Source organism: Sciurus vulgaris (genome assembly GCF_902686455.1).
Source record: "Sciurus vulgaris genome assembly, chromosome: 5".
NCBI lineage: Eukaryota > Metazoa > Chordata > Mammalia > Rodentia > Sciuridae > Sciurus > Sciurus vulgaris.
In genome coordinates, this window is record NC_136465.1 from 85,792,032 (window position 1) to 85,804,159 (window position 12,128).

At 33.5% G+C, this 12,128-nt stretch overlaps 1 long non-coding RNA gene across 1 annotated transcript in view; it reads right to left on the minus strand.

The window, feature by feature from the left end:
• Window positions 1-678: 678 nt before the first annotated feature.
• LOC306662033 overlaps window positions 679-12,128 on the minus strand; it is a 79,556-nt gene continuing 68,106 nt past the window's right edge. The window contains exons 2-3 of the long non-coding RNA XR_013764044.1: window positions 5,930-6,070; window positions 679-902 (exon numbers count right to left, since the gene is read on the minus strand). This is a non-coding gene — a long non-coding RNA (uncharacterized lncRNA). The remainder of the gene's footprint in view (window positions 903-5,929; window positions 6,071-12,128) is intronic.

The following is a 12,128-nucleotide window of genomic DNA, read 5'->3' on the forward strand; positions in this document are numbered from 1 at the left end:
AATTCTCATGACTTATCAGATTACTAAAATAGCACCCTTCCATGTCATTTTTATAGACAATGACAACTAACTTGATAGCTTTTCACTGATTCATCATTATATAAATAATGAATAATATTAATTATCAAAATTTGAGGAAAATGTGGTCTTTTATTAGGTAATTTTAAACTTATTAGCCTACAGAGAATAGCCACTATGCTCTTCTAAGTATGGTGGTAACTGCACACATAGAAGAAATTTTTAGCTCCTATATGTAAGTAGGTCCTCATATATGTATGATATAATGTGTGTGCATATATGTATGTATAATTAGTTTTAAAAAATGGGAAATTTAAATTTAGATTAAGAATCTGAGAATTCATAAATCATGTGTAGTTGGTTATATTTTGAATACAGGCAGGAGCAATTTAACAATTCGAAATGTAAAAAAAGTGGGTGCTTAGGTTTAGAGACAAATATTCAGGAATTAATAATCTGGGGTAATAATTGTATGAATGATGCACAAAGGAGTAGGAATAGAATTACAGTTAAGGGTTAAGATTTTCTAAAAGATTGGAATTACAAGCCATGGAAGGTTAAAATACCAGTTTTAGAAATTTTGACTTTTTTCCACTTGTATAACCGAATTTGCATTAGGAAAACATCTGTAACACCAGATGTCATTTTAGTGCCATAGATAGTAAATATGACTTCTTCAAAATAGATAAGGGAATGGGAGAAAAGTAAGAGTAGAAGCAGGTTAAGTATCTAGTCTCAGTAGAAGTGATGTGATACACTGGCATTAAGAAAAAAGGAAAAGCATATTTGAAGAGGAAGATACTTACATTGCTTTGGGTTGCTAGTGAACCATTACAGATGTTCATGGAAACTCAGTCTATGGATCTCTGGAAACTATTGGGATTCTGGATGTATAGGAGAAATAAAATGACAAACTTAAATAAGTTCTGCATAGTTAGAACACAGAGCTATCATTATTCAACACATTCTTAACATTTTTACCTTGTGATGATGGCAAGTGGGTTGGAAGTAAGATAAAGAGGTGAGAGGTACACATACAGTTCTTACTCTGGTAGTGGAACTTACAGCATATCTAGGCCTACAGTAGTAATCAGATCATTTTGCAAACATTCAGAAATATACACTATGATAAGTTCCCTGAATAAGATTCTAGGATCTATAGCAGCATTTAAGCATTGTCTGAGGTTAATCCAGAACCTTAATGGGGGCTCTCTTGGGAAAATAGCCTCTGCACTGGGAATTTCTGAATGAGAGGAAAGAACAGTCAGAGTGGCTCCCAATAAAGTATGAAAAATTAATGAAGTTTTTCTTCATTTATTAATTCTCTAAGTATTTACTAATAATAACTTTAGTTATTATTAGAGTGATGTATTAGCAAAAGTCAAATATCACTGAAGGCCTCATGCACTGAAGATCATTCAACACCATGATTCCCTGAGTAGCTGTATAAAAGCCTGGGCAAAAAAAAAGGTTAACAAAACAGCTAAAAGGAAAATATGGAGAATGACATATCTAAAGGAACTTGGAATTGTAGTTGTGTCTCTGGGATTCTAGAAGACAGTGCACACACTCAGAAGTGCATGCCCAGAGCTACATGTGTGTTCAGGAAAGAGTAGGAACCCTGTGGTTTTACCTCTGGCTAACATAGAGTTGTTGTGCAAGAAGAAAGTGAGAGCTACGGCAGAATTGCAAACTTCCTGGCAGACTGTCAAATATGTGCCCCAACTGATGTAGAAATCATCTTGGCAAAACTGCAAGATTGGTCCCAAGTAATTGAGGAAATTTCCATCCAATCCTTAGCTGACCACTGAACTAAGCTCAGACTTCATTGACTACACAGAATAAAGAATAGGCTTAGAAGAGTTAGTTCAGAAAAAATATCCTAAGAAAACAAAGATTTTGTTGTTGCTTTTTTCCCCCAATACACTGGATTATCTCAAATATATCCTACTTAATTTCATAAGCTTTTGGCTCTTTATTTGGTATGTAAGGCTTCCTCAGATGTCCTATGACCCATGACTGCTCACCCTTGAAAATCTGACTCTGAGTCCTGTGCCTGCAAGGAAGACTTACTGAATGGATGGAAGAACGTGGAGCATTCAGAGTGATTACAGGATGAGACAGCCACAAGACATCTTACCAAGTCCAGGAGAGAATAGTGTTCCTCAGAGTAAACGGTCTAGAATGCAAATTTCAGTAGAAAAATAAAACAAGGAGAGAACTGAGAAGAGACCATTGGATTTGATGAAGAACATTCTGAAGATGGCTACTGAGAAAGGAATTTTCACAGAATGACAGGGTACAGGCAGAGGGTCAGTGAATTAGTAAGGCAGTCTCTGGGAAAAGGCAGAGATTTCAGATAATGTGATTTAAAGAGAGAGACAGAAGATGAGTTACCGTTTGAAGGGGAGTCAGTTTTGGTGTGTTTGTTTAGGTTGGTCTCTGTTAAAATGAAACAAACTCAAATTAAACAAGGCAGTAGTCATTTTTAATTTTTCACTTACCAAAGCTCCTACAAGAGATATGCACAAAATGAATTTAAAGATTTTAATTTAATCTTTAATGTGTTTTTCTATTCTTTGATTGATGTACTAATCTACGCAATTGTCTAGAGACCGATGGCAAGAAGAAGAAATATCCAAAGGCCTAAATTATTCACAGTTTGGATCACTAGTCTCTGAAAAATGGTGTCCATGGTTTAAGGTATTTTAAAAAGGACCATGGTTGTCCTTTCTTGGGATTGAAATTACCTAAAATAAAGTTGCGAAATTTGGACCTACATATCAGAATATAGTAAAGATAACTTTCTTTCCTCTGGCCATTCCTTCTTTCCTTTTTTCCTCCCTTCATCTTATAATATTATAAATAGTGTCAAACTAATAAATTTGCTGAATTAGATAATATATTATCTAACTAGCTATCTTCTATTATCAGCCTCTAAATATACACCTGTGTAATATATGTAGGGTACATATATATAAGAGAGAAGAGCCAGTGGTGCATGCCTGTAATCTCCACAGTTCAGGAGGTTCAGGCAGGAGAAATTCAAGTTCAAAGGCAGCATCGGCAACTTAGCGAGGCCCTAAGCAACTTAGGGAGAGCCTGTTTCAAAAAAAGAATTTTTTAAAGGTTTGGTAATGTCACTTAGTATTTAAGCAGTCCCTGGGTTCAATCCCTGGCATCAAAAAACAAAACCAAAGAGCTAGAGTTGTAGCTCAGTGGGAGAGCACTTGCCTGGCTTGTGCAATGCACTGGGTTTGACTCTCAGCACCACATATAAATAAGTAAAATAAAGGGGTCTATGACAACTAAAAAATATTTTAAACAACAACAACAACAAAATAAAATAGAAGAAAGAGAGGACTAAGAAATTTTTTATGACCATCATTATATTTTGAAGTTCATATCTAAGAGATGACTGACAGAATAATAGTAGAAAACTAAAATAAGACATATAGAAAAGTATTTCACTGAATATGTCTGATGAAGATACCATAAAAATGTCAATCATTCTAATATTGCAGTGTTTCTTTTTTATCATTATGTTGGATTGAAATGCCTATTTGAAAACTCAGATTGGAATAAAGATGGCAATTTATGAACACTTATCTAAGGCAATGCAAAGTTGGTGCCACCACTTTTTGGTGAATAGAGAGATGATCAGGCTATTTTCGACTAATTTGTGGTTTTATGAGAGCACTTAGGATGGGGTGGGACATGGTAATTTGAACATTTATGTTACTCTATTTAATGGCATTTTTAGGCTTGAGGTGTATAGTAGTGACCCATCTTAATATATCAACAATAATTTCTTTGTTGTCAAAGGCATATCAACATAATTGAAGAGGCTTTTATTATTTATTTTGTCAAAGAGGACCTGACAATTGCAAACTCTTAGTAGATTTTTTTTTTTTTTGGTAAACTTTGTTTTCTCTCAAATTGTTTGAACCATGGTATTGCCTATAGGAGTTTCGTATCGGAAGCTTATTTACTGATGAATGAATGAATGAATGAATGAATGAATGAATGAATGAATGAGAGAATGAGAAAATAGAAATATTTCTTAATAAATTTCCAAGGATAAAGTATAAATATGAGTTTAAAATTTTCAAAATAGAAAACTAACAATCAATACCATAACTTCCTGGGTCAGCATACTTTAATTCACTGTTTAATACACAGATGGAAAATACAATAAATTTCCTAGAAATTCTTATTCTGAGTGACCAACTTATCACCTTACTACCTGGGTGACTCTCAGAATTCTCAAGGAAAATCTTTCATAGGATTGCATTCTGTATTCTAAAGTACTTATTCCATTCATATTGTGATTTAGATATGAGGTGTCCCTCAAAGGCTCATGTGTGAGACAATACAAGCATGTTCAGAGGTGAAATGATTGGGCTACCAGAGCCTTAATCTAATCAGTGAATTAATCCACTGATATGGATTAACTGAGTGGTAACAGTAAAAAGGCACGGTAGGGTTGGAAGAAGTAGGTCACTGGGGGTGTGCTTTGGGGGTTTATATTTTGTCCCTGGTGAGCAGATCTGTCTCTTATTTCTAGTTTTCATGTCCTGAACTGCTTTCTTCCACCATGTCCTTTTGCCATGACCACACCACAGGCCCAGAAGTATAGAATCTGCTGAGCATGGGCTAAATTTCTGAAACTGTGAGACAAATAACTTTTCCTCCTTTAGATTGTTCTTGTCAAGTATTTTGGTCACAGCCATGCAAAACTGACTAAAGGAATTCAGGTATGTAAAATAGTTACTTATTTGCTCATAATTCAATATAAACTAAACATGAACATGAAAAATACCTGGTTCCTTTCAGTATCCTCTGTAACAGTTTGCCTCTTTCAAAATATGTATCCATTTATCTAGTTCTTCCAGTTGCTATTGCGTCAGCTATGAATGATTTACAATATCCTAGTTTTGGTGCTAAATGCCTGGTTTAGTTGGGTTGTAAGGTAATAAAACAGACTCTTTAACTGGAAGTTTTTATCTAGCTTGATCACAAGATCTCAACATAAAAGGCAACAGTATTTTCTTTTCAAATAGGTTCTAAAAATCCCTATGAGAAGTTTTGAACAAATGTCCTTAGTCTCTTTGAGATACTTGGAACACCCTAGAGAGCCCACACAACTAGGATTGACATTAGCTCATATAGGATATTTTTATTTATTTTTCCCTCTAGAAAAAAGGTTCAAGCAGTTATTTTCAGTAGGGGTGCCACTGGTATATTTGATGGAAAGATTCTTCATTTTGCTCAATAACTTAAAATATTCCTGATCACTTTCAAATGCCTCTAATGGATTGAATATCCTGAATCTAGAAGCCGCTCACTCAGCTAAGGTTTGATTATGGGGCAATTTGACAATGAAATGGGAATTGATGGTCTGGATATGTTTGACTGAACTACACTTAAAACAGTTAGTTTTAGATTATGGCTGTGTTTCGAATTCTCTTTTCATTTTTTTTTTTTTTTTTGTGGTGCTCAAATGGTTTAAGGAAAAAAGACTTTCAAAATCATAACAAAATTTCAACATATTAAAGTTATTGCTAATATAAGTTTATTTGTTTTTCACAATATCAGTATACAGTTGGGGGTTGCAAACCAGAGTCTAGGTATTAGTTTTACTAGAGATATATTCATTTAATTGATAGGAATAAATGCTTTAATAATATTCGAATCCAGAGAGTATGTCAGAAGACATTCAAATAAACTTTTAGAGCACATGAATGATTTTTTAAAATGTCGGGGAACATTTGATGTGGCCCCAAGATGTCTGATTTCAAATAAAATAGACATACATTTTTAAAATTACAGTTGTTTCCTTTTCTTTATAAGCCTATTTTGGCTTACAAAATAATTTTTATTTATCCAATATACATGTTTGAGTACTTACATATTATGGGCTTTCTTTCTATCAGAAGTTCTCCACTTTATTTCTCCCTCAGTAAAAATGAGTCACTGTGTGTTCCTTGTCTTTTACTTCTTTTTATCTGTGTCTGTGGACTGAGTGCCTGAGTTGACTTTTCTCTCTCTCCTGTGGGGACATCACAGTCAATAACTTTAATGAGAACATTTGATGCATAAATATTGCAAATCCAGGATCTCAGTGATGAGATGGTGGAAAGAAAAATAAATAGTGTAAGTGAAGCAAGTTGGATGTTAATAGAGCTGCAGAGCTATTGTCTAGTTAGGGAAGAGAGAGGCTGATGCTAGAAGCTTGGTTTTCCTTATGGGAATGGAAGCTTTTCAAGGACAGAGACTGTGTCCTGCAGCAAATAAAGACAGGAAAGTAAAGTTACTGTTTGATAAATACTCTTTGGTTTGATTATTAGTATATTTCTTATGAAGACGAGAGCAATCTAAAAGAGGAATTAAAAAAGTAAAACCCATCAAAAATGCAAATAACTATAAAATAGAAATTAACATAAACTTTTTATATTTATCTTGATTGGTTTTTTGAACAATATGTAAGACTGAAAAAGAAAATACAGCATCCAACTGTGTTGGAAGAAATTTGATCCACATTTCTCCTTTAGCAAAGTACAAAATATATAAACTAAAATGGGTAGTTTCTTGGATGTAAGCCCTCTTCTGCTACATTATGTGTAATGTTTTTGCACCTGTTTTTTGCTGCAATTTTACCAACAAGGGGTCTAGAAAAGCACTGTTCATACTTGGTCTTCAGCCAAGCCAATAAACAAAAATGTCATTAATCACTGTCACTTGTCAATTCTCCATTTAAGAAATTGTGTCTTTTCATTGTTGCTACGAAAAACACAAGGGAAATTGATAAACTTTGTTTTGGAAAATGAGGCTAAGTTTTCAAAGGTGAATTTTTTTTTTTTTCCAAGAGGGAAAATGTGGTACTTAAAGGTAGATTACAATTGCAGCTGAGTATATCGGTGAGAGCAAAACCATGCACCTACATGTGGCTGGTCATCCAAGAGATTATGATGAATGTATTTAAGCAGAGTGCTATTTCTGCGGGCCATTTCCAGGTGGTGGTTGGAAGCTCCATTACGGTACAGCACAACCACATATGTGTCCTCTCTTTCACCTCACTTAAAGTATAGATGGAACAAAATCTAAGAGCAGAATGTTCATGAAGTCTTCATAATCCCTACAACAGAAGTTAGTTCAACAGCCCCTGTACTTCCCTGAACGGTCAATTCGTATACATGCAAATCTCTTAATTCAATTTTTAAAAATAACAATAAAAAGGACTATCTTCTTTACATTTTATCTTGATAATCTGAGAGAAAATGGGAGACTTCAGAAGATGATCACAGAAAATATTCAAGTTTACCCTCCCTTTTATTGTATAGGATCCAAATAACTTTTTAGCAGCTCTGAGTTGTGGTCCAGTATTGATTGAAGTGAAATAAAAATTGCAGATGAAAAACAGCATCCTGTCAGCAGCAGTATATTGAGGTGGCTAAGAGTATGAGCTCTAAAATCAAACTAATCTGAGTTTGAATCCTGGTCCTACCACAGGAAAACTTTGCCATCTTGGATAATGTAATAAATCACTATGCTTTATCTATTTATTAATACAGACCTTGCAATATATACACATCTCTTATGTAGCATAATGTATGGTCAATCAAAGGATTCAGTAATGGTATATACATAAACGCTACACACACACACACACACACACACACACACACACACACACAAACAAACACATCCATCCAGTTCCTTAAGTATATGAACTAAAAGATTGGAGTTTAAAATTTCTTTCTTTTTAACCTCTTTACAGCATTAGTTTTTTGAAACTCTAAAATGGGCATAATGGCAAAAACAATTTAGTAATTTTTATTAGGATTAAACTAAATAATTTAAGTGACAGGAGTCAGCACAGTACCTTGCACACAGATTTTGTTCAACAAATGTTAGTTGACTTTGATTCTCAAGAATATAGTAAAGCATATTTTCCATGTGAAAAACAAACTTCTGGGCACTTTGAGACATGAAAGCCATATGCTGAAAAAAACTTGACTATGGATTACTTTGTCCTAGTGACATCTAATTGAATTTCAGTGAGTGAACTCTGGCAAAACACTCAGTTCATCACATTTGACAGTCTTGTCAGTTCAGAATCTGGAAATACTGGTGAAGGCATGACAATGTAGAAACCCAGAACTGAATGGCATCTAAAGGGTCAATCAAGTTCAAGTTCTTCATTTTGTATGAGCAAAACGCAGTCCAGAGAACTTACCTAACTTGTCTAAGACAGTATAGTATTTGCACTTCTCAGGGCACAGGGAACCATGTTCATCATGAGTCTGGGACTGTTTTGATGACATGTGATGAGTGGCAATCATGTGGACAGCAATCCACAGTCAGATGAGCTAATCAAGCACAGATGGGAGAGAACGTGGTGAGGCTTTAGCAGGGTGCAGTTCAGTACGTCTAGATATATATTTCAAAAACTCCTGATTGATAGAATCATAAAATTCTGTACTTTAAGTTGACATCATACAGTAACCCTGAAAAGGGAGGACAAGGGTACAAAGTGCCAATTTTAACTTTAAAATATCTTTTGAATGTGAAGTTTTTCAAATTAAAACAGGTGTTTTTATGTCCTTAGTTTCTAAGACACTGCACTGTGTTCAAAGTCCTGCCTAAAGCACCTTTACAAAGTGAGTTATTAGGAACATAGTTCATTTATCTTTCACGAATAGAAGGTGGAATTGCTACTGGGATTTGGATTTAGATGTCTTTCCAGGAAATTTAGGTACTCTAATCCTGATCATTAAGCCACTCCTAATAGCTCTTGGCCTGATTTCCTTTGCACTCTTATTTTTTAAAAACATTTAACTTATTAGCTAAGCTGTGCTGCTATGGAAGTGTGTGTGTGTGGGGGGGGGGGCGGATAAACACATTACATCAGTGGAGTACCAAAGAATAGTTTTTTTTATATTAAGCTCATTTTTAATGAAGTTTGTACACATGACAATTTATGCTCAAGAAATTGCAATCTACTATATTTTCATGGTATTTTTCTTAAAGGAAAATGTTTCCTTTGAGCTCATTTTCATCTCTTTTCAGTGCTTCTATTTTGGTGCCAGGATATTGATGTCTATTAACTAGAAAGGTAAATCGCCAGTATAAATATGTTAGAGATATTCCCAAAGGCAGAACCTTGATTTTTTTTTTTTTCAGATGTAAAGATGACAATAAGTTCTTGGGAGAAACCAGCTATTAGCTACCTGCTGAGTTTATTTGCACATGTCCTTCTCTGTTATATTCAGGCATCTAAAATTAATTTGTTGCTAGATTACTTTTTTTGTATATATTATTATATTGAATAATATGAGATTTGAGGGAAAAAAGAGGGCAATTCTAAAGCATTATTTTAGGTCATTCAGCCTCTAATCTTTTCTAGGGCTCTTTTGCATGTAAAGTGTCTATTTATTAAGTTATGGAAATTGGAGCCCATCTCCTGGTTTCTAAAAACAATTATTATTTTTGTCTGTATACTAGAGGTGTTTATGCCTTCTCCTTTTTCTATTATAATGCCTTCTCATATTATTATATTGAACGTTCTGCTCTCAGACTGAAAATGTCTGTTTTCAGTTCTTGCTTTTATTTTTGTGTACTTCATTTTCTCAGGTACTTATGCATGGGTAAGTCTTTTTTGATTTGTGCTACCTCAGTTAAAAGATTTTTTTCTGCTTTCCTCTTGAGATTGATTCTTTTACTAAAGATAATATATATATTTTACTAAAGATAATATATATATATTTTATATATATATAAAGATAATATATAATTTTTTACTAAAGATAATATATATTTTACTAAATATAATATATATATCATATTAACATATTATTTTGACCCCATTATAAATATCTTTATCTTTTAATTTTTCAAAAATATATTTCTATATGATTTTAAAATTTTATGTTATGAAATGCTTTTTAAGAAATGCTAACTATTGGTCAATGCATTCAGTTACAATAGAATTTTTTTCTGTCTGTCCATTTTGGTATTTGGATGGATTAAGAGGCAAGATCTATTAGGCTTGGCATCTAAGACTATAAACTCAATAGAGCTTTTTTTTTTTTTTCTTTTTGGAGTGATAATAGTAAAAAAATGAAAGAATGTGATTATAATGACTGCCTTTGATTTTGTTATTTCTTGCTATTACCTTGAAATAAGCACTCATTCCTTCACTATTTAACTATTGAAACAGACTTCTCAATAATTATTCTTTTTTATCTATTTCAGATTCAGTTCATTCAGTATAGTGTTATTAAATTATTTATCTGAAAATACGCCTTTGTAGATGCTATTCCTCTTTATAGATGCTATTCCTCTCGTCTAGTCTTCATTGACTCCACATTGCTTACAGAAAAAAATATTCAAAATATTTTGCTTGGCATTCAGAAGCTTTCAAAGTGAAGCTCTATAGGATTCTACCATTATCTTTCTGGATATAGCAGTGTGAAAAGCATTGGCTCTAGGCATCACCTTATGAATTTGGGCTTGTAATTTGTCTAAAATTCAGATTCCTCAGAGTTAAATGGGAAAAAAATAATAGTGCTCATCTCATAGGATTGTTGAATACTAAATGTGTTAATTAATGTTAAAAGTTCTAGAATAGACACAAAAAATACTCAATATATGTAACTTTTAAAACCTTTTATCAATTTATTGGCCCAAGCTTTCTCCTATATTATCCCACTCCAGGTCCTAACCAAATGAAAACATTTCTATTGTACAACATAGTGATACATCCCTTCAGTGAACTTAAAGCAGTTATAAATTTGGGTGAATTCTTTGTTAATGTTATATTCACTTTAATTGCTAGTACAAGATTCAGATATGTAAGCTTTGCTTCCTCAAGACACCAATAGATGTTGCATGCCTGTTGCATTCAAGGAACGGTAGTAGATACCTATTGCAGATTTAGCTCATTCCAGTGCAAGCTATTCCTCTGACCTGGTCATCACTGCTTGGAGGAAAAAAAAAATATTCTAGTACATATCAGAGAACCTAAAATGTTCAACCAATGCTTACTGTTAATGAGCTTTACAAAAGTAGCCAAGAAAACCTGCAGTGGAGTTAGTTGTAACAATGCACCTTGATCCTATTATTTTAATTCCTGTGTGACCTGTGTGGAGTTAAGTGTCTTGAGACTAGAGCACAATAAGTAAAACAAAACTAAACTTTTGTTCAAAAAGTATGTGAGCTCATTTTATATCATTAGGTAAAAATCAGAAGAAAATACACCAAATACAAAATAATAATTATCCCTGAATGGAGTGTCAAAGAGCTAGAAATTTTTACTTCTTATTTTATATAATACAGATAAAAAGGAATGCAATTATTTTTGAACAATTCATTTATAGTCTATTATTTTTTCAAATAAAAAGGTATGTGTGTGAATGTATGTATAGGTGTCTGCAGAAAGGCTAAATGTCTCTGTTCAAGATGAAAACAGCATTTACAACATGTAGGAATTTGAGTTTCAGTTCCAACATATAAAGAGTTTAGAAGTCATTATTCCTACATTCACAGTAAGAAAAAATCTTGAACTATTTTATTTTCAATGGTTTTTCTTAGAAATTTGAGGTAATAGTACAAACTACTATTTTTAAAACTAGAGTTTCAGAAAAATATGACTTGTGTTATTCAATTTCCTATGACTATAACTTAATAGCTGAGGTTGTATAAATTTATTTGGCTCACAGTTTTGACAATTCATGGTTATAGTCCCACTATCAACTTGGCTTTGTTGAGAACCCCATGGCAGATATCATTTCAGCAGCAAGAGCATGGGTGAAGGAGAGACAACAGGGCCAGATAGAAAACCAGTGAGAGATGGGAGTCCACAATGCCTTTCAAAGAAATGCCGACACTAGATCTAAGAACATCCCACTAAGCCCTGCTTTTTATAGGTTCCATATTACCTTCCAATACTGCCACCATGAGGACCAAGATTCCAACATGTGAATCTCTGTGGAATATGCTCAAACCATGTCAAAATCAAGAATCTCTGAAATCAGTTCACTAGCAGTGGAAGTCATTAGAGCCAGTAACAAGTAGGAAACATCTTAATGTTCTTATTCCCACATGCA